Source organism: Lithobates pipiens, unplaced genomic scaffold (genome assembly GCF_037356315.1).
Source record: "Lithobates pipiens isolate NorthernLeopardFrog02 unplaced genomic scaffold, aLitPip1_a1.2 Scaffold_18, whole genome shotgun sequence".
Classification (NCBI taxonomy): domain Eukaryota; kingdom Metazoa; phylum Chordata; class Amphibia; order Anura; family Ranidae; genus Lithobates; species Lithobates pipiens.
Window position 1 is genome coordinate 574,917,187 of NW_027507758.1, and position 26,815 is coordinate 574,944,001.

A 26,815-nucleotide genomic window follows, 5' to 3' on the forward strand; every position below is an offset into this window, starting at 1 on the left:
TGTTACTTGGTATCACCAAGATTTCCTTCCAGTGCTAAGAAGGACCACTTTGTACACATTAAAAAATAGGAAAAGTTTGGAGCCTAACGATGTTCTCTGCCAGAAATTCAGTATGGGAGATGGATAAAGGGGATATAAAAATACAGTCCCTACTCATCAATCCTTGCTTGTCAGTGGTAAATAGTGTATACCACAAATGACACCCCCAAAAAAATTCTACTACTCCTCCTGAGTATTACAATACCACATGTGTGGGACTTTTTCACAGCCTGGCCACATGGAGAGGCCCAATATGCAGGGAGCGCCATCACGTGTTCTAGGAGCATAAATTACACATCTAACTTGTTGACAGGGGCGTAACTATAGGGGGTGCAGCAGTCACGACCGCAACTGGGCCCTGTGATGCAGGGGGGCCCATGCAGCCCCCTCTACATATGGCTGGTAGCAGCATAGGCAGCTAGGGGTACCAGTGCACCATGCACATGGGTGGCTGGAGGTGGAGGGTGACTAGCAGAGCTCCATGCTCGACTATCGCACTGGCTTGTCTTTAGTTGTGCATTCCCCGCATGACCTGTGTCCTCAGCCGGCTCCTCAGAGTACCCCTCTCCTGCTCCATGCATTGCCACTCAGTCCGATGTCTGTTCTCCCCAGCCAGAGTCCCGACCCCCCCTGAGTCCGGCCCACACTGCACTGCATACTTCTCCCGGGTAAACAAACTTTAAGCACACAGATGCAGTGCAGCCCTATGAGAGCCCCCCGGAGGACACTGCAGGCTTGTTTGCCAGCCCCCCTCCTCCCCCGTCATACACAGATGATGAAAGGTCTTTCTGGGAGATATGCTGATTGCCTGTCCAGCACACTGGATAGAGCCCAGGCCAACATGGATGAGTGCGCGGCCTACAGCTTGGTCATGGTGAGTGAGAGGACCCCATCCCCCACACACCATTACATACCCCCTCCATCTCCCCCTGGGGACAGGGACCCCTTCTCACCTGGGGGCAGTAATTTCATCTGCCCTGGAGAAAAGGACCTCATCTCTTCTGGGGATGGGGACCCCATCCTGCCTAGGGCCAATCCCCCAATGGGGCACCTAAAAATGTTAAAAAAAATAATTAAAAAAAACAACTGATACCAGTGGTGGAACTACAGGGCTCACAAAGGTCATACCTGTGACCACACCCTGGAGTTCCACCGCCAGACTCGGAGGGAAGGGCCCTGGCTGGGGTTCAGGGGGGCCCTTCATGGTTTCTTGCATCGGGGCCCTGAAGGTTCTAGTTACGCCACTGCTTGTTGACTACCTATTACACTTTTGAAGGCCCTGGAGCACCAGGACAATGGCACATGGCACTGATGAGAGATGGCACTGATACGTGGCACTGATGACACTTATAAGTGGCACTGATGACACGTGGCACTGATGACAGATGGCACTAATATGTGACACTGATGACAGATGGCACTTATACGTGGCACTGATGGCAGATGGCACTAATAAGTGGCACTGATGACAGATGGCACTAATACTTGGCACTAATACGTGGCACAGATGACAGATGGCACTAATACGTGGCACCGATGACGCGTGAAACTGATGACAAATGGCACTGATAAGTGGCATTGAAGACATGTGAAACTGACAACAGATGGCACGTGACACTGACAGGTGGCACTGATGACAGATGCCACTGATATGTGGCACTGATGACAGATGGCACTAATATGTGGCACTGATGACAGATGGCACTATGTGGCACTGATAACACGTGGCACTGATGACAGATGGCACTTATACGTGGCACTGATGACAGATGGCACTGGGGACAAATGGCACTGACAACAGGTGGCACTGGGAACAGATAGCACTAACAGGTGGCACTGGGGGCAGGTGGCACTGGGGGCAGATGGCTCTGGGGAGGATGGCACTGGGCGAGGATGGTACTGGGGAGCATGGCACTGCAGAGGATGGCACTGGGGCTGATGGCACTGGGCGAGGATGGCACTGGGGTGGATGGCACTGGGGGAGGATGGCACTGGGGCGGATGGCACTGGGGCGGATGGCACTTTTTTTCCTTTTTTTACATTTTTTTTTTTTACTTGAGACCGCTGCAGCTGTTGATCTCTCCCTTCTCACACACTATAAAAATACAGTCCCTACTCATCACTCCTTTCTTGTCAGTGGTAAACAGCTGACAGCAACCGTCATTAGGGCTCAAAGTCTATGTTGGAATTTTGTAATTCCATGGAGAAAGATAAACACTCCTTAGATCAAATCTCTGTGCTTAATGGTAGAATCATCATGGAAAGGATAAAAGTCAACCTGCACCAGTCTCCTCCAGTGTGAAAATCATGATTGTTACCTCAGATGTCCTTTGCCACATAGTGAGAAGCATGGTTGAGTGGTTAAGTCATCATTGGGGCCCAAAGTCTAACTTGGAGCTTTGTAATCCCATCAAGAAAACTAAGACACTCCTCAGAGCAAATCCCTTTTGTGAATGTAGACTCACCTGAGACAGTTAATGGCCCTCCTGAATTGGCGAGATCAACTGTGAAAATCAGCACTCCTTTCACGGTTCTCGGACATGGTTTATCCCACCAGTACCAGGATGGCTGAGTGGTTAAGGTGTTGGACTTAAGATCCAATGGATGAATATCCATGTGGGTTCGAACCCCACTCCTGATAAACATTTATAGTGATTGCAGCAATTGAAGGCCCTCTTACAAGATGTTTGAAAAAAACACCACATAAGATTAAAATCTAGGCTACCAACAAATACACCTGGTCAAAGCAAGAAATCACCATCATCCGCTTAAAGTAATATCATCATATTTGTACACATTTGAGCTTAGAAGGTCAAAAAACTATAGCAAAACCGGGGGGTGTGAGTAGAGTGCTCCGCTCAGCCGTCGGAGAGAACCGACCACCCGCACGTCCATTAGTGACTAACGACAGATCCGCCTCACTCGCTATATAGCCGAAGACATGCCGAAGAACAAAAAACAACTGTAAATACCGCGGAAACTCCCGAACTTCTTCGGAGCGCGTGGACCTCCTCAAAATGGCGCCGGAGCACGAGAGGATCGCTCTGCGCATAAACCTCGATCAGGCCCCTCTCAATCACCAGCTCCATCCCCGAGCTGCCCCTCTCAGCGAAACATCATTAGGGACAGCCAGTCCATCCACAAGGAGCCCGGTCAAACAGAAACAGAGGATCTCCTCACCGGAAGGCCGCGACATGGAGGCAAGCGGGTCCCCCGCTATAGGCCTCGCTCCACAGACACATAACCCTGACCCCATTGCGGCCTATCCCACCTCGGACCGGCCGGTCTCTGATACGGTCTTAAAGGAGATGCTGTTGTCCCTCAAGGCCTCCATACAAGCAGATATCACTGCTGAACTCACTTACTGCCATAAAGAAGTTTTAGCTCTGGGTAACAGAGTAGATCAGGTGGAAGGTAAAATGGGAGAATACAATACCTCCTTCAATACTTTAGTAGAGGCCCACAAGTCGCATGGAGAAGAAATCGACTGGTTGAGAAACAAGGTGGCCGACCTCGAGGACCGATCCAGGAGGTGTAACATAAAAATTAGAGGCATACCCGAGGCCATACCTTCGACCCAACTGCTGCAGTATGTGCACACACTATTCTCCACCATTCTATCTACGCTATCCCCTCAGGACTTAACAATTGATAGGATTCACAGGATCCCCAAACCTGCATTCCTCCCTGATAGCTCTCCTAGGGATGTGTTGCTAAAGATGCACTACTACCATGTCAAAGAACAAATTTTGATTGTGTCCCACAAAACTGAAACACCCACAATACGCAGAGCTGTTTCTCCTTCCTGATCTGTCACAGCATACCCTCCAACAGCACTGCAACTTAGCCACTATAACAAAGGCTTTAAGAAACCATAATATTCCACATAAATGGCGATACCCGGGAAAATTGTCCATCTCCCATGAAGGGGCCACTCATATAATCTCTACCTTGGCAGAGGGGATCACAATTCTGCGACAATGGGGCATAATACCCCAGCAAGGCCTTCTCCAGCCTCAAGTCACACAGCTTGGCTCCGCTCCTGATGAGTGGCAAGTGGTCTCCCGCAAACGAGCTACCAAAAAAGTCACCGATGGAACCACATGAACCACATCATAGACTATCCGGTTCTCTCCTCAGACACAAGGGCTCTACCATTACCTTGCATCCCTTGTTTTTTCCCCTGAAACATGTTACCTATGCAGCTACGTCTGCACTTGAATTGATATCAAGATTCTTTTCTTAACGTTTTATTTGTTTTTGCTTATTACTACGTTTACAGTTCCTACCTACTTAGCACCGGTCCTGCATACCTCCACCAGATACCTCCTACTAAAACATATCCAAATAAATCCTGGCAGTACGTCATGAACCAGCCTCATGGAGACAAGTTGTTCCCAACATCCCTCAGAAGACACAGTGAGTACGGTCCTTCACAATACCCCTTACTTTTGCTAAATGACCATCACCTGTGTGTCCATTAACGCCAGGGGTCTCAACCACCCTGCCAAAAGACATTCTCTATGGTCCGAAGGCCAAAAGCTGAAGGCCGATATCCTGTGTGTGCAAGAAACTCACTTCCAACTAAACAACCATCCCCACTGCACACACAGGAATTATCCACATATATTCCTGGCACCCAATCTGGATAAAAAAAAGGGTGCTGTTCTCCTGGCAATTCGTGATACCGTCTCCTTCACCCTCAAAAATTCCTGGATAGCTGAAAATGGTCGTTATATCATCATTCAAGGGGACATTAACTCTAAACCCTACACCATTGTGTCGGTATATGCCCTTAATACCCACCAGGTCAGATTCCTCAGCAGACTGCTCCACAAAGTGAAATCCATCCAATATGGGAGTCTTATTATAGGTGGGTATTTCAACCTGATTGTTGATCCCAAATTGGACACCTCTACTACCAGCCAGAATGGCAAAACATATATGAACAGAATCATCCATGCTGCAGAACTATATGACGTGTGGAGATGCTTACATGGTAACAAGAGAACCTATACCTTTTTTTCACATAGATATGGCTCTTACTCAAGAATCGACATGTTTTTAACTGATAAATTAACTTTACAGGATGTCTCCTCTGCAAGCATTTATGACATTACGTGGCGGACCACGCTGTTATCTCATTATCCATCCATGAGAAGGGTGTCTCCTCCTCCCCACCTATCTGGCGCAGTAATGTTAGATTATTGCAGGACCCTAGCACTAAGAAATTGATTTCTCAACATTTGCAGGACTATTTCCATGATAATGATCAATCTGTAGAGAGTCCTTTTACACTCCGGAATGCCCACAAGGCATTTGTAAGAGGTGTCCTAATCCAGCTAGGAGCTAGAGCAAAGAAGCGATACACAGCGACCCTTGACTCTATTACAGCTGACATTCATAATTTAGAGTTGCTGAACATGGCGTCGCCCTCACAACAGGTAACTAAACAGCTCTCTGCACTTAGATAGAAGCTAAGGGAGCACCTCTCCCAAAAGTATGACATATACTTCCGTCGTCTACAACTGATTTCCGACACCAACGCGAATAGAGCAGGTAAATACCTTGCCAATAGGATTAAGACAATCCGCACCAAAACCAGAATCTCACATTTAATACACCCCATATTCTATCACAAAATCCTTAACCCTCATGACATTGCAAACCAATTCTCACAATATTACAGCGAACTGTACAACCTTAATACAGACCCACATACCATACAGCCTACCATACCTAAAATACAACATTTCTTAAAAGATTTGAATCTCCCACTGCTTTCAGAACCACAACTTGCTTCCTTGAACTCCCCATTTACTATCCCTGAAATAGAATCTATTATTGCCACGCTTCCATATGGGAAATCCCCTGGCCCTGATGGGTTCTCCAACGAATATTAACCACCATCCCCAAACCAGGGAAGGCCCCACCACCCCAAGTAACTTTAGACCTATTTCTTTACTTAATACAGACATTAAGATCTACGCCAAGCTGTTGGCCAAACCTCTAGAGGAATACATACCATCTTTAATTCAAAGCGACCAGATGGGTTTCATAAGGGGGAGACAGACTTCTGATGCGACAAGACGAATTGTTAATATCGTTCATTCTGCTGAAATGTCCAAAACGCCTTCTCTGCTGCTCTCCATAGATGCAGAGAAGGCGTTTGACAGAGTGGAATGGAGTTATATGAAAGAGGTGATCCATAAGTTTGGTTTTCATGGCCCTATATCCAATGCAGTGCTGGCCTTGTACTCTTGTCCATCCGCCCAAGTATTGACCGCCGGTATGCTGTCCAATACTTTCTGTATCTCGAATGGCACCTGCCAGGGGTGCCCTTTATCCCCTACTATCTTTAACATTATGATAGAACCCCTGGCGAAGGCCATTAGATCAAGAGTTGACGTCTCTGGCTTCAAATTAGGTTCTCGCAACCATGTTGTTAATTTGTTCGCAGATGAGGTCATCCTGATGCTAACAAATCCATCCCAGTCCCTACCGTTAATTCATGAAATTCTACAAAATTTTGGAGAGATCTCATATTATAAGGTCAACTTTGCCAAATCATTGATTTTGGACTTGGGAATGGACAAACGTATAAGAGACCAACTTCAACATGACCTCCCATACAAATGGAAGGAGGATGGTATACCGTACCTAGGTATCACAATAACCAAATCCATAAACACAATGGTCACCTCAAACTTTAGGCCATTACTTGATAAGGTTGAAGAGACCCTTAAACACATAGCCAAGACTGAACTCGCATGGATGGGCAAATTAGCTGCGTGTAAGATGCTTGTGCTTTCTCATATACTGTACATGTTTAGGACCATACCAATCCACATTCCAACTCACTTTCTTAAAGCTATCTCCACTCTTCTGTGGAGATTCCTGTGGAAAGAAAAGAAGGCACGCTGCTCCCCCACAACCTAATTCCTCACAGGCGTGTAGGAGGGGCGGGGCTAATAGACATTTATGACTACATGTGGTCCACTAGACTGGACCAACTCCGACAGTGGTTTAGAACCACCAACACACCATTATGGGTTGAGCTGGAACAAGCCATGGCCCTGATTCCTGACCTTGTAGCACTACTCATGGGAGACATATGGAAGCCCTGGGTTATACGTACCACCTCCCCTACCATACAAACCTCCCTGAAAGCATGGAGGTTCTTCCTAAACCAGAATCACAACATCCTCCATACTATCGAGTATCAATTTCCTCTAGACTTACTCGAAGCCAGAATCCCGATGCTGTCTCTAAAACAGTTCCCTAGATATGGTATCCATAACATCCAAGACTTATGCCTCAATGACAAAACCCTCACTGGTGATCAGATAATGGAAAAATATGGTCTCCCCAGTTATCATCTTTTCACGTGTATCTGAGTTGCACACTTTCTGAAACAAAACCCTCTCCCAACAATTAAAATACCATCCACTGCGTGGCACTTCCTTACCCGCGAGATTTCGACGAACAAAGGCATATCGATCTTTTATGCTCTTCTGCAGGACAAGAAGTCCTTCACGAAGACAAAACGGATCAATGCATGGGAAGCTGACTTGGGGAATGCATTCCCAGATGACCAATGGACGACAGCTTTTCGTGAAATCCAAAAAGCCTCACGCTCTGTCAGTTACTGGGCCATGACCATTAGAATCATTAATAGATGGCAACACACCCCTTGTAGACTTCCACACACTTCGAAACTATGCAGGAGGAACTGCGGACAGCCAGGACACTTACTCCATATGTTTTGGGAGTGCCCCAATCTAGTAAGCTTTTGGAACCAAGTATTCCAACTCATAACATCCCTCACTGGTATCAATACTCCTCCCAACCCAGCTTTACCTACATTTGGATATTGAGGGGTTTCCATACAACATGAGGACGGTAGTCTCTAACATTCTCTTGGCAGTGAGATCCTTGGTTCTACAACATTGGAAAACTGCCTTGACTATTAACATTACAGACCTGACCAGAGTAGTTCATCAACACTACACCCTTGAGCGAGCATTAGCAATAAATGCATTAAAATGTGAGCAATTTGATGCAACCTGGAGTATCTGGAGTGCTAAATACCGGAGGTTTTAGGTTATGCTGACTCCTCGTTTTTTTTTTTTTTCTGACTGTTTCAGTGTTCAAGCTGAGTTCGTATTCTCATGCTTGATAAGGTTTGATCTGTGCAGCAGTGTGTGCTAATGTAACCGTTTCTGTTCTTACGAATTGCTTTTGTTTTGTTTTTTGTTTTTCCTTCACCTTGTTTTGTTATATGCCCTTTTCCTTTTCTGTAACATGAAAAATTCAATAAACTTCAATGTCAAAAAAAAAAAAAAAACTATAGCAAAACCCTGTTACTTGGTATCACCAAGATTTCCTTCCAGTGCTAAGAAGGCCAACTTTGTTCACATTAAAAAATAGCAAAAGTTCGGAGCCTAACAATGTTCTCTGCCAGAAATTCAGTATGGGAGATAGATAAAGGGGATATAAAAATACAGTCCCTACTCATCACTCTTGTCATTGGTAAATAGCTGACAGCAACCGTCATTAGGGCTCAAAGTCTATGTTGGAATTTTGTAATTCCATGGAGAAAGATAAACACTCCTTAGATCAAATCTCTGTGCTTAATGGTAGAATAATCATGGAAAGGATAAAAGTCAACCTGCACCAGTTTCCTCCAGTGTGAAAATCATGATTGTTACCTCAGATGTCCTTTGCCACATAGTGAGAAACATGGTTGAGTGGTTAATTCATCATTGGGGCTCAAAGTCTAATTTGGGGCTTTGTAATCCCATCAAGAAAAATAAAAACACTCCTCAGAGCAAATCCCTTTTGTGAATGTAGACTCACCTGAGACAGTTAACGACCCTCCTGAATTGGTGAGATCAACTTTGAAATCAGCATTCCTTTCACGGTTCTCATATACGTTTTATCCTACCAGTATGGCTGAGTAGTTAAGGCGTTGTACTTAACATCCAATGGATGAATATCCACGTGGGTTCGAACCCCACTCATGGTAAACATTTATAGTGATTGCAGCAATTGAAGGCCCTCTTACAATATATGTTTGAAAAAAACACCACATAAGATTAAAATCTAGGCTATCAACAAGTACACCTGATCAAAGCAAGAAGTCACCATCATCTGCTTAAAGTAATATCACCATATTTGTACACATTTGAGCTTAGAAGGTCAAAAAACTATAGCAAAACCCTGTTACTTGGTATCACCAAGATTTCCTTCCAGTGCTAAGAAGGGCCACTTTGTACACATTAAAAAAATAGCAAAAGTTCGGAGCCTAACGATATTCTCTCCTAGAAATTCAGTATGGGAGATAGATAAAGGGGATATAAAAATACAGTCCCTACTCATCACTCCTTTCTTGTCAGTGGTAAATAGCTGACAGCAACCGTCATTAGGGCTCAAAGTCTATGTTGGAATTTTGTAATTCCATGGAGAAAGATAAACTCTCTTTGTAATCCCATCAAGAAAAATAAAACACTCCTCAGAGCAAATCCCTTTTGTGAATGTAGACTCACCTGAGACAGTTAACGGCCCTCCTGAATTGGCGAGATCAACTGTGAAAATCAACACTCCTTTCACGGTTCTCGGACATGGTTTATCCCACCAGTACCAGGATGGCAGAGTGGTTAAGGCATTGGACTTAATGGATTCCAATAGATGAATATCCACGTGGGTTCGAACCCCACTCCTGGTAAACATTTATAGTGATTGCAGCAATTGAAGGCCCTCTTACAATATATGTTTGAAAAAAAACACCACATAAGATTAAAATCTAGGCTACCGGAGTGCGCATGCGCGGCGCCCTGTGATGGACGCTTGAACACAGGGCTCCGCACCACCCCAGCCAGCCCGCACACTTAGCGGCCGAACACCGCAGCAGATCGGGACCAAATTACCTGCGGAGGTGCCCGCTGACACGGGGGCACTTTTAATGTACGGGGGGGGCCGTCAGAAGGAGTTTAAACTCCCGTTTTGAGGGAATCCCGGGAGCGGCCGAAAAATCCAAGATGGCGGCGGAGCGGCCGCCTCACGAGGCTCACACAGGCTCCTCAGGCTCATCTCCCTGGCGTGACAGACTGCATGAGGAGGTATGCGGAGAGGGTCTCTCACACTTATCCCAGGGAGGGCCTTTATCCCCTGCTACCACTGTCTCCCTGCTTAATCAGACGCTGGAGGAAATTCAGGGGCTTTCCCCTGGAGGGGAACACACAGGCAGGATTCAGAATACTTTATCTTACAAGGAGGCAGCCCTGCTCATCCCTCAGCCATCCCAGTCTCCTCAGGCACAGGACATGTCAGTGCTCTTTTCTAAATTTGCTGAAATGCTTGACAGAGGGCTAGCACAGACTGCATCTGTAATCACTTCTGATATCAAAGCTGATCTTCATATGCTGGGGAACCGAATTGAACATATTGAACTCAAATTGGACGCCACAGTTGACCGGGTGAACCAGAATACTGATCGATTTCAAGAATTACATGAGCAACTCGAAGGGGAGTACGCCAAAATTGATGATTTGGAAAATAGATCGCGCAGACTGAACTTTCGCGTCAGAGGACTACCTGAGTCCGTCACTGATGTGCATGAAGCAGTGCATTCTCTTATCAAGTCCCTTATACCTGACATAAGATCACACAGATTGGAATTAGACCGTGCACATAGAGCTCTGGGCCCTCCCCGCAAGGATGGACTCCCGCGCGATATTGTAGTCAAACCGCACTACTTCAGCGTTAAGGAAGAGGTTATGAAGAGGGCCCGGTCTTCGCCTCAAATTCAGTTAATGGGTCATCAAATACAAATTTACGCAGATATCTCTCCCTCCACCATTCAAAAGCGGCGTTCCCTCAAGCCCTTGCTAACGATCCTGACGCAGAAGAATATCAAATACTGGTGGATGTTCCCGTTTGGTCTGAAATTTGACTTTAATGGTAAACCTTATCGCTTCTCTTCACTGCAGGATGGGGAACATTTGCTACGAAAGCTGGGTCTTATTCCCACGGATCCTCCTTCACCCATGCAGACCTCCTCTTCTGGGATGTCCAAGCGACCACCACCATCTAGCCCGCTCACCTCCCTCTGGGTCTCGCCCAAGCACAAGAAAGCAAAGGATGGACTTCCTACATGATTTTGAGACTCTCCTCTACCGGGTTCCTGTTTTTGTCATACGATTTTTTGGGCAGAGTTCACTCTGACCATGGGCCTCAGGGCCAGTTGAAAACTTTTTGAAATTTTTTTATTTTTTTGGGGTTTTTGCCCATTGGACATTATTACACCTTAGTGCAGGCCTTATCTCAGGCCTTTAATTTGCATTATTTGGTCTTTAATATTTAAAAAGTTGATTATTGGTGTTCGGTTTTTCTCTATTTTAATGCATGCTTATTCATTGGTGTTGTGGGGGTTGGGGCGTACCTCCTGCGCACTCACTCTATCCTGGGTGAGAGATTCCCTAGTGGAGTGTTCTTACCTAGGATGGGACATTCCTCCTTTGGGGGGACTATGTGGTTGGTGGCTTCGGGCGGAGGGATTCTGTCCTTTCCTCCGTCTCGGATCCACTGTTTTTCTTTTATTTTTATCTCTTCTTTTTATTCTCTCTCTCTTTACCCCTTCTCTTCTTCCCTTTTTGCAGCTCTAGAAATGGACCCCCTCACCTGTGACACGCGAAATGACGCTTGGTGGATCTCATGGATTCTCTGGAACTCGCATCTGGCATATAGCGCGAAGGTAGGCTTACAGAGATTTCCTGCCTTCGGTACCTCTCTGCTCCATGGTTAATCCCCCCAGTAATAGCACTTCACTACGCCTAGCTTCTCATAACGCCCAAGGCCTTAATTCCCCGGTCAAACATAAAAAAAATTTCCAACAATATTACGGCCAAAAAATTGATATCTTATTCCTTCAAGAAACACACTTCCCTAAATCGTACCAACCATCTTTCATTCATGCCAAATTTCCCAAATTTTTCTTAGCCAACGCTGACAATAAAACGAAAGGGGTGGGTATTTTCTTTGCACGTGGGGTTCAGTTTTCGGAAGTCTCCATTTTTAGAGACCCTGGAGGCAGATTCCTACTTGTTAAGGTTCTCATAGATGATCAAATTTATTCTCTTATTTCCTACTATGCACCGAATAAAGGACAAGCGAAATTTTTTCAATCCATGTTCAATACCCTAGCCCCAATAACAGAAGGTATTGTCATTTATGGTGGGGACTCTAACCTTGCGTTCGACTGTGGTGTTGACAAATCACGTCCCCCAGGAAAGGACAGGGTCCGTCCGACCAAGCAGAGTCTGAAAGTTGCTAGACAACTGTTTCATTATGGTCTAGTTGATATATGGAGGGAACTTAATCCTAGAACTCGGGAATATACTCATTATTCTAGTCCTCACCAAACCTTCGCTAGAATTGATCACTTTTTTGTCCTCCAACAACATATTCCGCTGGTTCAAAGGGCAATTATTAAACACTCTGCTTTGTCGGATCACTCCGCAGTTCTTCTCTCTCTCCAGGGTGGCTCACTCCCACGATCGGGATTTCATTGGCGACTGAATGCTTCCATACTTAGTAACCCGGTTCATGTGACTGAGATAGAGAAACACATACAGGATTATTTCCACCTCAATGATGTGGACGACATCTCCCCTTCGTCGCTCTGGGCGGCTCATAAGGCCACCATTAGGGGTACCTTTATTCAAATCTCCTCTAGACTTCGCAAGGCTCGCAAATTAGACATAGACAGGCTTGAGAGGGAATTCTCCTCCTTAAGCAAATTAAATAAAGCTCATCCCTCTAAACTCACTGCTGACCAGCTTAATGCTACCCGCACCAATCTAAACCTTGCACTAACAGCTGTAGCGGAAAAAGATCTCAGATGGGAAGGGGGACGCTTCTATCATCAAAGTAACAGATTAGGCACATTACTTGCTAAAAGACTAACCCCCAAAACCAGACTGTTTTCTCTTCCCAAGATAAGATTGAAAGACGGGTCTCCCTCTCAGAATCCCCGTAAAATTTTGGCCGCTTTCCACGACTTTTATCTCTCTCTTTACGGTAGCAAGGTTGACTGCTCATCTCCTGGTGATGTCCATTCTTTTCTACAATCGATACAAATACCTAATTTAAAAGGTCGCCATAGGGATGAAATGGATGCGCCTATTTCGGCTGAGGAAATAGAAGGGGTCATCAAAAATCTAAAGACCAACTCCGCTCCTGGGCCGGATGGGTTCTCTGTTCATTACTATAAACACTTTTCTCAGGTCTTAGCCCCTTACTTAGCACGCTTCTTTAATCACCTCCGGTCTGGTTCTTCCCTGGATAAAGCCCTGAACTCAGCTTTCGTTACGGTCATACCTAAACCGGGAAAAGATCCCAGTTGTGTTGCTAATTATAGACCGATATCCTTGATAAATAATGATCTTAAAATCCTAACGAAACTCCTAGCTAACCGACTCTCTAACTTCATCAGTCTTTATATTCATGCTGACCAAGTGGGCTTTATCCCGGGAAGACAGGGACCGGATCAGATTAGGAGGGCAGTGGACGTAATTTCGCTCCTGGGTTCGAAGTGGGATGGGGGACCCCCCCAACAGGGTTGTCTCCTTTCTCTTGATCTTATGAAAGCGTTTGACTCGGTTTCCTGGTCTTTCCTGTTTTCTACCCTGGAAAGATGGGGATTTGGTAAGTCATTTATGAATATCATTCACGCTCTCTACTCAAACCCAGAAGCCCAAATTAAGATGCAGGGTTACTATTCCAGCCCTTTCCCGATTCTCAGGGGCACGAGACAAGGATGCCCCTTATCGCCCCTGCTCTTTGCCATGATCATTGAGACTCTGGCAGTAGCGATTAGAGCGAACCCAGACATTACAGGTGTCCGGTGTGGCCCTCAAACTCATAAATGTGCCTTGTTTGCGGATGACGTTCTGCTTTTTATTACTCATCCTACCACATCGCTCCCAGTTCTCTGCAAACTTCTCAATGATTTTGGTGAACTCTCGGGCCTTAAGGTCAATTATGCGAAATCCTCTGCGCTTAACATTAACCTTCCATTATCACTTGTCTCCCGACTAAAATCTAGCTTCAAGTTCACATGGTCAGACTCTTCCCTCCCTTACTTAGGAATACACCTGACGGCCTCCATTGACAGATTATACAATGCTAACTTTCCCTCGACTTTTCGCAAATTGGAGGAAGATCTCGTCTTTTGGGACTCACTTAAATTATCTTGGATAGGTAGGGTGAATTCAGTTAAAATGACTCTTCTCCCACGTATCCTGTATCTTTTTCGGTCTCTACCTATCCTGGTACCTAAGGATCGTATCCGTATCTTTCAGGCCAGAATTATGAAATGTATTTGGGGATCCAAAAGCCACAGACTATCGAAGGAAACTATGTTCCGTATGAAAAATCAAGGGGGTCTTGGAGTCCCCAACATTCTCTGGTATTATAAGGCGGCACAACTCTCCCAATTATCTACGGTTTATTTAAAAATCGCTCACCCGGATTGGGTAAATATGGAAAGACAGGCAGTTCCCAACTTTACACTTGACTATCTTCTTTGGTGTGCACCTAAGATCAGACCAGCCATACTAGCACCTACACTCTCGCACTCAATTGCTCTCTGGGACTCCTTGAAAGCAAATCCACATATTACCTCCAACTGGAAGCCCCTCTCTCACGTTTTTAGGAACCCTCTATTTCCTCCGGGCCAGGACATTAAGGCATTTCGTTGGTGGCTCGATAAGGGCATTTATAGGATTGGCCACCTAGTCTCCCCCTCGGGTCCTTTTTCTCTAAGTCATTGTCTGAGGAAACTGCACATGCCAGTCTCGGAAAAATTCAGATTCCAACAAATCTCTCATTTCCTCAAATCTCTAGGATTGTCCTCAGGCTCTCCTCTCTCAATTACTGAATATGAACTTTGGGGTGGCCAGGCCATGGAGCAGAGAGGGGGGATTTCTGTGATTTATCGTGCGCTTGCCCAAACAGAATCTAAAACGCTTTTTATGCGGGAATGGGAAAATGATCTCCAGCAGCAATGGTCTTTAGGCGATTGGCACATGGCAACTCGTGTGGCAGCTAAAGGCTTACTCAATACAACTCTTATTGAAGCTAACTTAAAGGTTCTTATGAGGTGGTATATGGTTCCTCTGAGACTAGCCAAAATATACCCACACGCTTCTCCCCTCTGTTTCCGCGAATGTGGTCACATTGGCTCGATGGTACACATTTGGTGGGAGTGCCCCAAAATTAGAAATCTATGGAATAAGGTATTCCATATTATCCGGAAGATCACAACCTTGCCTATCCACAAAACGCCTCAAATAGCCCTTCTAAATTTCCCTCTACAGGGTGTTCCAAAATTAACACAACATCTCATTAGATTTATTCTCATTGGTACCAAACTTACCATTGCCAGGGCCTGGAAGCAGCCCACTGTTTCCTTGGGATTGGTAAAAAGGAAAATATCATGGATCATGGTTCAAGAAAAGATAGTGAGCATCTTCCTTGACAAGGTAGATAAACACTCAGCGACATGGGATCGTGGATCAGATACACCACCAAATGTCTTCATTCTCCTGAGCAACGTTCGTGAGCCAGGTGAGAGCGGTCCATTTCGATAGTTTCTTCTATCTCAACTGTTCCTTACTATCTCTACTTTTCCTTTTCCTCTCTATTCTTCATCTTTTCTTTCTCTTTACTGTTTTTCTATATCTAGTGCTCTCTTTGCTACCGTATCTAGGTTCAACATTGGGTTTCTATACTCTATAAGAGTACAACATTACCATGCTAAATGTGTTACATGACTTTCTCAGGGCAATTGCCTTTCTTTAGCTCAAACAGCTCTTTAATTTCCTGATACGAGTTATTTTCACTCGCTTAGGCAAAGGGTTTTTTTTTTGTCTTTTTCCTACCTAGACCAGTTGATAGGTTATTTGCAGGCTTATGGTATTCTTTTTTCTTTGTTTTTTTTTTTTGGGTCTGAACCTTCAGGTTTCTGACACAGTGTGATCCCATTTGGGGTGTCGGACACGAGTGGTTTTCCACTACTGTTTAGCTGCTAGTATTATGGGTTCTTAATCCCAAGTGTTGCTATGTACCCCTGCAGATATCTCTCGTGATACTCTTTGTATACCAGTTTGTATGCCTACCTTAGTCATCTCAACTATACTAGACTTGTTTTAGCAAACCTTATGCTTTGTTCTCTATCTATGTGAAACTCATTGTTGTCAGCTATCACTTTGAGCACAGATCTGCTGTTGTTATGTATTTCATTGTTATTTCAATAAAAATCTATTGAAAGAAAAAATCTAGGCTACCAACAAATACACCTGGTCAAAGCAATAAGTCACCATCATCTGCTTAAAGTAATATCACCATTTTTGTACACATTTGAGCTTAGAAGGTCAAAAAACTATAGCAAAACCCTGTTACTTGGTATCACCAAGATTTCCTTCCAGTGCTAAGAAGGGCCACTTTGTACACATTAAAAAATAACAAGAGTTCGGAGGCTAACGATGTTCTCTCCCAGAAATTCAGTATGGGAGATAGATAAAGGGGATATAAAAATACAGTCCCTACTCATCACTCCTTTCTTGTCAGTGGTAAATAGCTGACAGCAACTGTCATTAGGGCTCAAAGTCTATGTTGGAATTTTGTAATTCCATGGAGAAAGATAAACTCTCTTTGTAATCCCATCAAGAAAAATAAAACACTCCTCAGAGCAAATCCCTTTTGTGAATTAAGACTCACCTGAGACAGTTAACGGCACTCCTGAATTGGCGAGATCAACTGTGAAAATCAGCACTCCTTTCACGGTTCTCGGATATGGTTTATCCTGCCAGTACCAGGATGGCCGATTGGTTAAGGCGTTGGACTTAAGATCCAATGGATGAATATCCACGTGGGTTCGAACCCTACTCCTGGTAAACATTTATAGTGTTTGCAGCAATTGAAGGCCCTCTTACAATATATGTTTGAAAAAAACACCACATAAGATTAAAATCTAGGCTACCAACAAATACACCTGGTCAAAGCAAGAAGTCACCATCATCTGCTTAAAGTAATATCACCATATTTGTACACATTTGAGCTTAGAAGGTCAAAAAACTATAGCAAAACCCTGTTACTTGGTATCACCAAGATTTCTTTCCAGTGCTAAGAAGGGCCACTTTGTACACATTAAAAAATAGCAAAAGTTCGGAGCCTAACTATGTTCTCTCCCAGAAATTCAGTATGGGAGATAGATAAAGGGGATATAAAAATACAGTCCCTACTCATCACTCCTTTCTCGTCAGTGGTAAATAGCTGACAGCAACCGTCATTAGGGCTCAAAGTCTATGTTGGAATTTTGTAATTCCATGGAGAAAGATAAACTCTCTTTGTAATCCCATCAAGAAAAATAAAACACTCCTCAGAGCAAATCCCTTTTGTGAATGTAGACTCACCTGAGACAGTTAACGGCACTCCTGAATTGGCAAGATCAACTGTGAAAATCAGCACTCCTTTCACGGTTCTCGGATATGGTTTATCCCACCAGTACCAGGATGGCCGAGTGGTTAAGGCGTTGGACTTAAGATCCAATGGATGAATATCCACGTGGGTTCGAACCCCACTCCTGATAAACATTTATAGTGATTGCAGCAATTGAAGGCCCTCTTACAATATATGTTTGAAAAAAACACCACATAAGATTAAAATCTAGGCCACCAACAAATACACCTGGTCAAAGCAAGAAGTCACCATCATCTGCTTAAAGTAATATCACCATATTTGTACACATTTGAGCTTAGAAGGTCAAAAAACTATAGCAAAACCCTGTTACTTGGTATCACCAAGATTTCCTTCCAGTGCTAAGAAGGGCCACTTTGTACACATTAAAAAAATAGCAAAAGTTTGGAGCCTAACTATGTTCTCTCCCAGAAATTCAGTATGGGAGATAGATAAAGGGGATATAAAAATACAGTCCCTACTCATCACTCCTTTCTTGTCAGTGGTAAATAGCAGACAGCAACCGTCATTAGGGCTCAATGTCTATGTTGGAATTTTGTAATTCCATGGAGAAAGAAAAACTCTCTTTGTAATCCCATCAAGAAAAATAAAACACTCCTCAGAGCAAATCCATTTTGTGAATGTAGAATCACCTGAGACAGTTAATGGCACTCATGAATTGGCAAGATCAACTGTGAAAATCAGCACTCCTTTCACGGTTCTCGGATATGGTTTATCCCACCAGTACCAGGATGGCCGAGTGGTTAAGGCGTTGGACTTAAGATCCAATGGATGAATATCCACGTGGGTTCGAACCCCACTCCTGGTAAACATTTATAGTGATTGCAGCAATTGAAGGCCCTCTTACAATATATGTTTGAAAAAAACACCTCATAAGATTAAAATCTAGGCTACCAACAAATACACCTGGTCAAAGCAAGAAGTCACCATCATCTGCTTAAAGTAATATCACCATATTTGTACACATTTGAGCTTAGAAGGTCAAAAAACTATAGCAAAACCCTGTTACTTGGTATCACCAAGATTTCTTTCCAGCGCTAAGAAGGGCCACTTTGTACACATTAAAAAAATAGCAAAAGTTTGGAGCCTAACTATGTTCTCTCCCAGAAATTCAGTATGGGAGATAGATAAAGGGGATATAAAAATACAGTCCCTACTCATCACTGCTTTCTTGTCAGTGGTAAATAGCTGACAGCAACCGTCATTAGGGCTCAATGTCTATGTTGGAATTTTGTAATTCCATGGAGAAAGATAAACTCTCTTTGTAATCCCATCAAGAAAAATAAAACACTCCTCAGAGCAAATCCCTTTTGTGAATGTAGACTCACCTGAGACAGTTAACGGCACTCCTGAATTGGCAAGATCAACTGTGAAAATCAGCACTCCTTTCACGGTTCTCGGATATGGTTTATCCCACCAGTACCAGGATGGCCGAGTGGTTAAGGCGTTGGACTTAAGATCCAATGGATGAATATCCACGTGGGCTCGAACCCCACTCCTGGTAAACATTTATAGTGATTGCAGCAATTGAAGGCCCTCTTACAATATATGTTTGAAAAAAACACCTCATAAGATTAAAATCTAGGCTAGCAACAAATACACCTGGTCAAAGCAAGAAGTCACCATCATCTGCTTAAAGTAATATCACCATATTTGTACACATTTGAGCTTAGAAGGTCAAAAAACTATAGCAAAACCCTGTTACTTGGTATCACCAAGATTTCTTTCCAGCGCTAAGAAGGGCCACTTTGTACACATTAAAAAAATAGCAAAAGTTTGGAGCCTAACTATGTTCTCTCCCAGAAATTCAGTATGGGAGATAGATAAAGGGGATATAAAAATACAGTCCCTACTCATCACTCCTTTCTTGTCAGTGGTAAATAGCTGACAGCAACCGTCATTAGGGCTCAATGTCTATGTTGGAATTTTGTAATTCCATGGAGAAAGATAAACTCTCTTTGTAATCCCATCAAGAAAAATAAAACACTCCTCAGAGCAAATCCCTTTTGTGAATGTAGACTCACCTGAGACAGTTAACGGCACTCCTGAATTGGCAAGATCAACTGTGAAAATCAGCACTCCTTTCACGGTTCTCGGATATGGTTTATCCCACCAGTACCAGGATGGCCGAGTGGTTAAGGCGTTAGACTTAAGATCCAATGGATGAATATCCACGTGGGTTCGAAACCCACTCCTGGTAAACATTTATAGTGATTGCAGCAATTGAAGGCCCTCTTACAATATATGTTTGAAAAAAACACCACATAAGATTAAAATCTAGGCTACCAACGAATACACCTGGTCAAAGCAAGAAGTCACCATCATCTGCTTAAAGTAATATCACCATATTTGTACACATTTGAGCTTAGAAGGAAAAAAAACTATAGCAAAACCCTGTTACTTGGTATCACCAAGGTTTCCTTCCAGTGCTAAGAAGGGCCACTTTGTACACATTAAAAAATAGCAAAAGTTCGGAGCCTAACTATGTTCTCTCCCAGAAATTCAGTATGGGAGATAGATAAAGGGGATATAAAAATACAGTCCCTACTCATCACTCCTTTCTCGTCAGTGGTAAATAGCTGACAGCAACCGTCATTAGGGCTCAAAGTCTATGTTGGAATTTTGTAATTCCATGGAGAAAGATAAACTCTCTTTGTAATCCCATCAAGAAAAATAAAACACTCCTCAGAGCAAATCCCTTTTGTGAATGTAGACTCACCTGAGACAGTTAACGGCACTCCTGAATTGGCAAGATCAACTGTGAAAATCAGCACTCCTTTCACGGTTCTCGGATATGGTTTATCCCACCAGTACCAGGATGGCCGAGTGGTTAAGGCGTTGGACTTAAGATCCAATGGATGAATATCCACGTGGGTTCGAACCCCACTCCTGGTAAACATTTATAGTGATTGCAGCAATTGAAGGCCCTCTTACAATACATGTTTGAAAAAAACACCACATAAGATTAAAATCTAGGCTACCAACAAATGCACCTGGTCAAAGCAAGAAGTCACCATCATCTGCTTAAAGTAATATCACCATATTTGTACACATTTGAGCTTAGAAGGTCAAAAAACTATAGCAAAACCCTGTTACTTGGTATCACCAAGATTTCCTTCCAGTGCTAAGAAGGGCCACTTTGTACACATTAAAAAAATAGCAAAAGTTTGGAGCCTAACTATGTTCTCTCCCAGAAATTCAGTATGGGAGATAGATAAAGGGGATATAAAAATACAATCCCTACTCATCACTCCTTTCTTGTCAGTGGTAAATAGCAGACAGCAACTGTCATTAGGGCTCAATGTCTATGTTGGAATTTTGTAATTCCATGGAGAAAGAAAAACTCTCTTTGTAATCCCATCAAGAAAAATAAAACACTCCTCAGAGCAAATCCCTTTTGTGAATGTAGAATCACCTGAGACAGTTAATGGCACTCCTGAATTGGCAAGATCAACTGTGAAAATCAGCACTCCTTTCACGGTTCTCGGATAGGGTTTACCCACCAGTACCAGGATGGCCGAGTGGTTAAGGCGTTGGACTTAAGATCCAATGGATGAATATCCACGTGGGCTCGAACCCCACTCCTGGTAAACATTTATAGTGATTGCAGCAATTGAAGGCCCTCTTACAATATATGTTTGAAAAAAACACCTCATAAGATTAAAATCTAGGCTACCAACAAATACACCTGGTCAAAGCAAGAAGTCACCATCATCTGCTTAAAGTAATATCACCATATTTGTACACATTTGAGCTTAGAAGGTCAAAAAACTATAGCAAAACCCTGTTACTTGGTATCACCAAGATTTCTTTCCAGCGCTAAGAAGGGCCACTTTGTACACATTAAAAAAATAGCAAAAGTTTGGAGCCTAACTATGTTCTCTCCCAGAAATTCAGTATGGGAGATAGATAAAGGGGATATAAAAATACAATCCCTACTCATCACTCCTTTCTTGTCAGTGGTAAATAGCAGACAGCAACCGTCATTAGGGCTCAATGTCTATGTTGGAATTTTGTAATTCCATGGAGAAAGAAAAACTCTCTTTGTAATCCCATCAAGAAAAATAAAACACTCCTCAGAGCAAATCCCTTTTGTGAATGTAGAATCACCTGAGACAGTTAATGGCACTCATGAATTGGCAAGATCAACTGTGAAAATCAGCACTCCTTTCACGGTTCTCGGATATGGTTTATCCCACCAGTACCAGGATGGCCGAGTGGTTAAGGTGTTGGACTTAAGATCCAATGGATGAATATCCACGTGGGTTCGAACCCCACTCCTGGTAAACATTTATAGTGATTGCAGCAATTGAAGGCCCTCTTACAATATATGTTTGAAAAAAACACCTCATAAGATTAAAATCTAGGCTAGCAACAAATACACCTGGTCAAAGCAAGAAGTCACCATCATCTGCTTAAAGTAATATCACCATATTTGTACACATTTGAGCTTAGAAGGTCAAAAAACTATAGCAAAACCCTGTTACTTGGTATCACCAAGATTTCTTTCCAGCGCTAAGAAGGGCCACTTTGTACACATTAAAAAAATAGCAAAAGTTTGGAGCCTAACTATGTTCTCTCCCAGAAATTCAGTATGGGAGATAGATAAAGGGGATATAAAAATACAGTCCCTACTCATCACTCCTTTCTTGTCAGTGGTAAATAGCTGACAGCAACCGTCATTAGGGCTCAATGTCTATGTTGGAATTTTGTAATTCCATGGAGAAAGATAAACTCTCTTTGTAATCCCATCAAGAAAAATAAAACACTCCTCAGAGCAAATCCCTTTTGTGAATGTAGACTCACCTGAGACAGTTAACGGCACTCCTGAATTGGCAAGATCAACTGTGAAAATCAGCACTCCTTTCACGGTTCTCGGATATGGTTTATCCCACCAGTACCAGGATGGCCGAGTGGTTAAGGCGTTGGACTTAAGATCCAATGGATGAATATCCACGTGGGTTCGAAACCCACTCCTGGTAAACATTTATAGTGATTGCAGCAATTGAAGGCCCTCTTACAATATATGTTTGAAAAAAACACCACATAAGATTAAAATCTAGGCTACCAACGAATACACCTGGTCAAAGCAAGAAGTCACCATCATCTGCTTAAAGTAATATCACCATATTTGTACACATTTGAGCTTAGAAGGAAAAAAAACTATAGCAAAACCCTGTTACTTGGTATCACCAAGGTTTCCTTCCAGTGCTAAGAAGGGCCACTTTGTACACATTAAAAAATAGCAAAAGTTCGGAGCCTAACTATGTTCTCTCCCAGAAATTCAGTATGGGAGATAGATAAAGGGGATATAAAAATACAGTCCCTACTCATCACTCCTTTCTCGTCAGTGGTAAATAGCTGACAGCAACCATCATTAGGGCTCAAAGTCTATGTTGGAATTTTGTAATTCCATGGAGAAAGATAAACTCTCTTTGTAATCCCATCAAGAAAAATAAAACACTCCTCAGAGCAAATCCCTTTTGTGAATGTAGACTCACCTGAGACAGTTAACGGCACTCCTGAATTGGCAAGATCAACTGTGAAAATCAGCACTCCTTTCACGGTTCTCGGATATGGTTTATCCCACCAGTACCAGGATGGCCGAGTGGTTAAGGCGTTGGACTTAAGATCCAATGGATGAATATCCACGTGGGTTCGAACCCCACTCCTGGTAAACATTTATAGTGATTGCAGCAATTGAAGGCCCTCTTACAATACATGTTTGAAAAAAACACCACATAAGATTAAAATCTAGGCTACCAACAAATGCACCTGGTCAAAGCAAGAAGTCACCATCATCTGCTTAAAGTAATATCACCATATTTGTACACATTTGAGCTTAGAAGGTCAAAAAACTATAGCAAAACCCTGTTACTTGGTATCACCAAGATTTCCTTCCAGTGCTAAGAAGGGCCACTTTGTACACATTAAAAAAATAGCAAAAGTTTGGAGCCTAACTATGTTCTCTCCCAGAAATTCAGTATGGGAGATAGATAAAGGGGATATAAAAATACAATCCCTACTCATCACTCCTTTCTTGTCAGTGGTAAATAGCAGACAGCAACCGTCATTAGGGCTCAATGTCTATGTTGGAATTTTGTAATTCCATGGAGAAAGAAAAACTCTCTTTGTAATCCCATCAAGAAAAATAAAACACTCCTCAGAGCAAATCCCTTTTGTGAATGTAGAATCACCTGAGACAGTTAATGGCACTCCTGAATTGGCAAGATCAACTGTGAAAATCAGCACTCCTTTCACGGTTCTCGGATAGGGTTTATCCCACCAGTACCAGGATGGCCGAGTGGTTAAGGCGTTGGACTTAAGATCCAATGGATGAATATCCACGTGGGTTCGAACCCCACTCCTGGTAAACATTTATAGTGATTGCAGCAATTGAAGGCCCTCTTACAATATATGTTTGAAAAAAACACCTCATAAGATTAAAATCTAGGCTACCAACAAATACACCTGGTCAAAGCAAGAAGTCACCATCATCTGCTTAAAGTAATATCACCATATTTGTACACATTTGAGCTTAGAAGGTCAAAAAACTATAGCAAAACCCTGTTACTTGGTATCACCAAGATTTCTTTCCAGCGCTAAGAAGGGCCACTTTGTACACATTAAAAAAATAGCAAAAGTTTGGAGCCTAACTATGTTCTCTCCCAGAAATTCAGTATGGGAGATAGATAAAGGGGATATAAAAATACAATCCCTACTCATCACTCCTTTCTTGTCAGTGGTAAATAGCAGACAGCAACCGTCATTAGGGCTCAATGTCTATGTTGGAATTTTGTAATTCCATGGAGAAAGAAAAACTCTCTTTGTAATCCCATCAAGAAAAATAAAACACTCCTCAGAGCAAATCCCTTTTGTGAATGTAGAATCACCTGAGACAGTTAATGGCACTCCTGAATTGGCAAGATCAACTGTGAAAATCAGCACTCCTTTCACGGTTCTCGGATATGGTTTATCCCACCAGTACCAGGATGGCCGAGTGGTTAAGGCGTTGGACTTAAGATCCAATGGATGAATATCCACGTGGGTTCGAACCCCACTCCTGGTAAACATTTATAGTGATTGCAGCAATTGAAGGCCCTCTTACAATACATGTTTGAAAAAAACACCACATAAGATTAAAATCTAGGCTACCATCAAATGCACCTGGTCAAAGCAAGAAGTCACCATCATCTGCTTAAAGTAATATCACCATATTTGTACACATTTGAGCTTAGAAGGTCAAAAAACTATAGCAAAACCCTGTTACTTGGTATCACCAAGATTTCTTTCCAGCGCTAAGAAGGGCCACTTTGTACACATTAAAAAAATAGCAAAAGTTTGGAGCCTAACTATGTTCTCTCCCAGAAATTCAGTATGGGAGATAGATAAAGAGGATATAACAATACAGTCCCTACTCATCACTCCTTTCTTGTCAGTGGTAAATAGCTGACAGCAACCGTCATTAGGGCTCAATGTCTATGTTGGAATTTTGTAATTCCATGGAGAAAGATAAACTCTCTTTGTAATCCCATCAAGAAAAATAAAACACTCCTCAGAGCAAATCCCTTTTGTGAATGTAGACTCACCTGAGACAGTTAACGGCACTCCTGAATTGGCAAGATCAACTGTGAAAATCAGCACTCCTTTCACGGTTCTCGGATATGGTTTATCCCACCAGTACCAGGATGGCCGAGTGGTTAAGGCGTTGGACTTAAGATCCAATGGATGAATATCCACGTGGGTTCGAAACCCACTCCTGGTAAACATTTATAGTGATTGCAGCAATTGAAGGCCCTCTTACAATATATGCTTGAAAAAAACACCACATAAGATTAAAATCTAGGCTACCAACAAATACACCTGGTCAAAGCAAGAAGTCACCATCATCTGCTTAAAGTAATATCACCATATTTGTACACATTTGAGCTTAGAAGGTCAAAAAACTATAGCAAAACCCTGTTACTTGGTATCACCAAGATTTCCTTCCAGTGCTAAGAAGGGCCACTTTGTACACATTAAAAAAAATAGCAAAAGTTTGGAGCCTAACTATGTTCTCTCCCAGAAATTCAGTATGGGAGATAGATAAAGGGGATATAAAAATACAGTCCCTACTCATCACTCCTTTCTTGTCAGTGGTAAATAGCAGACAGCAACCGTCATTAGGGCTCAATGTCTATGTTGGAATTTTGTAATTCCATGGAGAAAGAAAAACTCTCTTTGTAATCCCATCAAGAAAAATAAAACACTCCTCAGAGCAAATCCCTTTTGTGAATGTAGAATCACCTGAGACAGTTAATGGCACTCATGAATTGGCAAGATCAACTGTGAAAATCAGCACTCCTTTCACGGTTCTCGGATATGGTTTATTTTCCAAGATTTCTTTCCAGCGCTAAGAAGGGCCACTTTGTACACATTAAAAAAATAGCAAAAGTTTGGAGCCTAACTATGTTCTCTCCCAGAAATTCAGTATGGGAGATAGATAAAGGGGATATAAAAATACAGTCCCTACTCATCACTCCTTTCTTGTCAGTGGTAAATAGCTGACAGCAACCGTCATTAGGGCTCAATGTCTATGTTGGAATTTTGTAATTCCATGGAGAAAGATAAACTCTCTTTGTAATCCCATCAAGAAAAATAAAACACTCCTCAGAGCAAATCCCTTTTGTGAATGTAGACTCACCTGAGACAGTTAACGGCACTCCTGAATTGGCAAGATCAACTGTGAAAATCAGCACTCCTTTCACGGTTCTCGGATATGGTTTATCCCACCAGTACCAGGATGGCCGAGTGGTTAAGGCGTTGGACTTAAGATCCAATGGATGAATATCCACGTGGGTTCGAACCCCACTCCTGGTAAACATTTATAGTGATTGCAGCAATTGAAGGCCCTCTTACAATATATGTTTGAAAAAAACACCACATAAGATTAAAATCTAGGCTACCAACGAATACACCTGGTCAAAGCAAGAAGTCACCATCATCTGCTTAAAGTAATATCACCATATTTGTACACATTTGAGCTTAGAAGGAAAAAAAACTATAGCAAAACCCTGTTACTTGGTATCACCAAGGTTTCCTTCCAGTGCTAAGAAGGGCCACTTTGTACACATTAAAAAATAGCAAAAGTTCGGAGCCTAACTATGTTCTCTCCCAGAAATTCAGTATGGGAGATAGATAAAGGGGATATAAAAATACAGTCCCTACTCATCACTCCTTTCTCGTCAGTGGTAAA

At 42.9% G+C, this 26,815-nt stretch overlaps 15 non-coding genes across 15 annotated transcripts; all 15 read left to right on the forward strand.

Annotated features, from left to right (window-relative positions):
* Positions 1-2,597: 2,597 nt before the first annotated feature.
* On the forward strand, positions 2,598-2,680 carry TRNAL-UAA (transfer RNA leucine (anticodon UAA)). Its single transcript has one exon. It is a non-coding gene; the product is annotated as a tRNA-Leu (tRNA).
* Positions 2,681-16,914: 14,234 nt separating this feature from the next.
* On the forward strand, positions 16,915-16,997 carry TRNAL-UAA (transfer RNA leucine (anticodon UAA)). The gene has a single exon. It is a non-coding gene; the product is annotated as a tRNA-Leu (tRNA).
* Positions 16,998-17,609: 612 nt separating this feature from the next.
* TRNAL-UAA (transfer RNA leucine (anticodon UAA)) lies at positions 17,610-17,692 on the forward strand. Its single transcript has one exon. It is a non-coding gene; the product is annotated as a tRNA-Leu (tRNA).
* A 613-nt stretch (positions 17,693-18,305) lies between these two features.
* On the forward strand, positions 18,306-18,388 carry TRNAL-UAA (transfer RNA leucine (anticodon UAA)). The gene has a single exon. It is a non-coding gene; the product is annotated as a tRNA-Leu (tRNA).
* A 613-nt stretch (positions 18,389-19,001) lies between these two features.
* Positions 19,002-19,084, forward strand: TRNAL-UAA (transfer RNA leucine (anticodon UAA)). Its single transcript has one exon. It is a non-coding gene; the product is annotated as a tRNA-Leu (tRNA).
* Positions 19,085-19,697: 613 nt separating this feature from the next.
* Positions 19,698-19,780, forward strand: TRNAL-UAA (transfer RNA leucine (anticodon UAA)). The gene has a single exon. It is a non-coding gene; the product is annotated as a tRNA-Leu (tRNA).
* A 612-nt stretch (positions 19,781-20,392) lies between these two features.
* On the forward strand, positions 20,393-20,475 carry TRNAL-UAA (transfer RNA leucine (anticodon UAA)). The gene has a single exon. It is a non-coding gene; the product is annotated as a tRNA-Leu (tRNA).
* A 612-nt stretch (positions 20,476-21,087) lies between these two features.
* Positions 21,088-21,170, forward strand: TRNAL-UAA (transfer RNA leucine (anticodon UAA)). Its single transcript has one exon. It is a non-coding gene; the product is annotated as a tRNA-Leu (tRNA).
* A 613-nt stretch (positions 21,171-21,783) lies between these two features.
* TRNAL-UAA (transfer RNA leucine (anticodon UAA)) lies at positions 21,784-21,866 on the forward strand. The gene has a single exon. It is a non-coding gene; the product is annotated as a tRNA-Leu (tRNA).
* A 613-nt stretch (positions 21,867-22,479) lies between these two features.
* Positions 22,480-22,562, forward strand: TRNAL-UAA (transfer RNA leucine (anticodon UAA)). The gene has a single exon. It is a non-coding gene; the product is annotated as a tRNA-Leu (tRNA).
* A 612-nt stretch (positions 22,563-23,174) lies between these two features.
* TRNAL-UAA (transfer RNA leucine (anticodon UAA)) lies at positions 23,175-23,257 on the forward strand. Its single transcript has one exon. It is a non-coding gene; the product is annotated as a tRNA-Leu (tRNA).
* A 613-nt stretch (positions 23,258-23,870) lies between these two features.
* TRNAL-UAA (transfer RNA leucine (anticodon UAA)) lies at positions 23,871-23,953 on the forward strand. Its single transcript has one exon. It is a non-coding gene; the product is annotated as a tRNA-Leu (tRNA).
* A 613-nt stretch (positions 23,954-24,566) lies between these two features.
* TRNAL-UAA (transfer RNA leucine (anticodon UAA)) lies at positions 24,567-24,649 on the forward strand. Its single transcript has one exon. It is a non-coding gene; the product is annotated as a tRNA-Leu (tRNA).
* Positions 24,650-25,262: 613 nt separating this feature from the next.
* On the forward strand, positions 25,263-25,345 carry TRNAL-UAA (transfer RNA leucine (anticodon UAA)). The gene has a single exon. It is a non-coding gene; the product is annotated as a tRNA-Leu (tRNA).
* Positions 25,346-26,356: 1,011 nt separating this feature from the next.
* On the forward strand, positions 26,357-26,439 carry TRNAL-UAA (transfer RNA leucine (anticodon UAA)). The gene has a single exon. It is a non-coding gene; the product is annotated as a tRNA-Leu (tRNA).
* Positions 26,440-26,815: the final 376 nt, after the last annotated feature.